The following is a 2703-nucleotide window of genomic DNA, read 5'->3' as shown; positions in this document are numbered from 1 at the left end:
GGGAGGATAACCCCAAATGCCTTTTAGCAATCACTTCAGCAGTGAGGACAATGATCGGTAGCAGCGGTGAGGATACTTGTGGGACAAATGGGCACCGACAGAGTGGATTTCCTGGAACAAGAGGGGATACTATTGTTAAGTAATTGTTCTTTATTTATTTTATATTGTAAAAAATTAGAGATAAACTGTTAGATAATCCCTTTAACATTACCTTGATTGTAACATATTGTTACTTTTATATTTGGTATTTTTCATTGGATATTAATTTAACATGGACGGATAATGTCCGTTCAGTGTCATAGCTGGTATGGAGATAACGGGACCTGGGCTCCTAAACTGGCCCTCAGGCTAGGGGGGGCCCAAACTATCTCTGTTCCCAGAGATACCTCTCAAGGTGAGGACATCTGAGCCACCTTCCTGATCCTTCTCCTGGCCAACCCTGATGTAATACCCCCTCTTCCCCTCCCCAGGAGAGGGCCATGACAGGAGTGGTTAAACCCACAGAAGGAGACAATCAAGGCAAACCAAAATCGATAACACAGCACGCTCACACGGAGGTATTAGACTACAAATAATAAGGAGGAAAAGAAGAGCAGGGAGGAAACAACAAGACAACAAGATAATTCCACAAAACCCCAAGCAGCACGTAATATAAACAAAGCAAGCCAACTGAGACACAAAACAAGCAAACTGGGACACACAGCACAAGGACCAGTTTAGCAGAAGCTATAGACAGCATGTGAAGACAGATTCCACCATTTTAAAAAGGTACTGGGAAACTGTGATAGGTTACCTACAATATGTGATCCTAGTGGTAAGCAGCAGGCTAGCGGAGAATAACTCCTGCTAGCCTGACTACTAATGAGCACACAGCTGGTCGATGCCTTCCTGTGCAACTCAGAAGCACCAGAGAAACCCTAGTGATGAGTGACAGAATCTGTAATGTGAACAGCATCTGATGCCGCCATCAAAACATAGTCTATGACGTTCCCTGAATCACATGAGGTGTCTGTGCAAAATTTTGTGATTGTGGGGCGGAGCGATGTAGCTTACCAGAGAGGACGCACAGAGAAGGAGCTCCTCTAATCCTAACTTCATCCTGGCCGTTTAACACCCGGTACCTGATCCGACAACCTGCCCACCAGCTGCTGTGACAAGGGACGTCGCCTGGAGACTGTCGGTCCCCATCGGTGCTATTTTTCTTTTAATCCTGCCGGCGCAGACTAATCTCCTGAGGCTGCAGCACGTGGAGCGCAGCCATCTTCCCCGCGGCCGGCACCTTCAAGGAGCGGCGCTGTGTGACTCCAGAGAGCAAGGAGGAGTGCAGGAAACATACTCTGAGGGATGATCCAGGAGCGGAGGCATTGTCTGGGGGCTGGCTGTTCCACTGGAGCTGCTCCCTGAGCCCTGCACAACATCACTGAATCCCCTGTGGCTGGAGCGTGGGACGCGATGGCCATCTTCCCTGCGACCTGCAGCTGCATGGTGAGCGGCGGCGTGTGACTCCAGGAGCGGAGAGGAGCAACAGGCATATATACACAGAGGAAGACCCGGGAGCGGTGAGCACAGGGAGTTCTCCCCCTTAGCTGTGTATCTGGCAATCAGTGAGCAGCACACTTAGGGCCGGCGGCTGTGCAGGAGACATTAACCCCTAGGGTGCTGGAGGGTTTGGAGTGTGAGCCTTGAAAGACAGGCCCTGCAGACTCTCTCTGACACATGAAAACATAGGAGAGACACATATTGAAGTCCCCGCGCTGTGCAGGCCTGCATCACCCTGATAAATATACTCTAAGTGCTGTGCTGCCCTGGGACTCCCTTCATTGTTATTTTACAATATAAAAGTTGCAGTTTTCTGGCTCTCTGGAAGAGGTGGGCAAGTGGAGATGGACATATTATTAAATATACATTGCAGAGGCACGGATTTGGACGCACAGGGGCACAATAAGAGAGGGGTGCAGAAGCGGCAAACCCCCAGTGAATCAACATGAGTCCCCCTAAACAAAGTGGAGCTATTGATAAGCTTAAAGAGTACGCAATGGGTGGTCAGGCAGATGCCCCTAAAGCCAGGAGAAATACCACTCTAAAAGATCAAGCACCACTGGCTGATGGGTCAGAATAGCAAGATGATTTAACCCTAAGACAGGTGTATGAACAGCTTCTACAAGCAATTTCTACAAGCAATAGCTCCCTCACAGGGAAGATTGAGGAGGTACACTCAGAGGTGGGCCGCTTGCGTCAAGACATACAATCCCTGAGGGCCCGAACAACAGAAGTTGAGACACGAGTGTCAGAACTGGAAGAGCAAATAAAACCACTTAAAACTAAAATGACTACAATGGCCGGATCAACAAACGCATGGCACCAGAAAGCAGATGATCTGGAGAATCGCATGCGTCGAAACAATATACGGATCATAGGACTGCCAGAACACTCGGAAGGTCAGCATCCTGAACGGTTCCTGGAGGAGTGGCTGAAATCTAATCTTGGGAACGAGTTCTCCTCGACGTTTGCGGTGGAGAGGGCGCACAGAGTTCCAATGAGACCTCCTATTCCAGGTGCACCGCCGCGTCCCTTCTTAGCAAGGATGCTCAACTGCAGAGATAGAGACACAGCACTCCGTCTGGCCCGACAGAAGAGCCCACTTAAGTTTAACAACGTTACACTCTCGATCTTCCCAGACTTTTCGGTGGACCTCCAGAAACA

The sequence above is a fragment of the Anomaloglossus baeobatrachus genome, chromosome 4 (assembly GCF_048569485.1).
Source record: "Anomaloglossus baeobatrachus isolate aAnoBae1 chromosome 4, aAnoBae1.hap1, whole genome shotgun sequence".
NCBI classification, from domain to species: Eukaryota; Metazoa; Chordata; class Amphibia; order Anura; family Aromobatidae; genus Anomaloglossus; species Anomaloglossus baeobatrachus.
The sequence above is the reverse complement of the archived record's forward strand: the minus strand, read 5'-3'. Positions refer to the sequence as shown.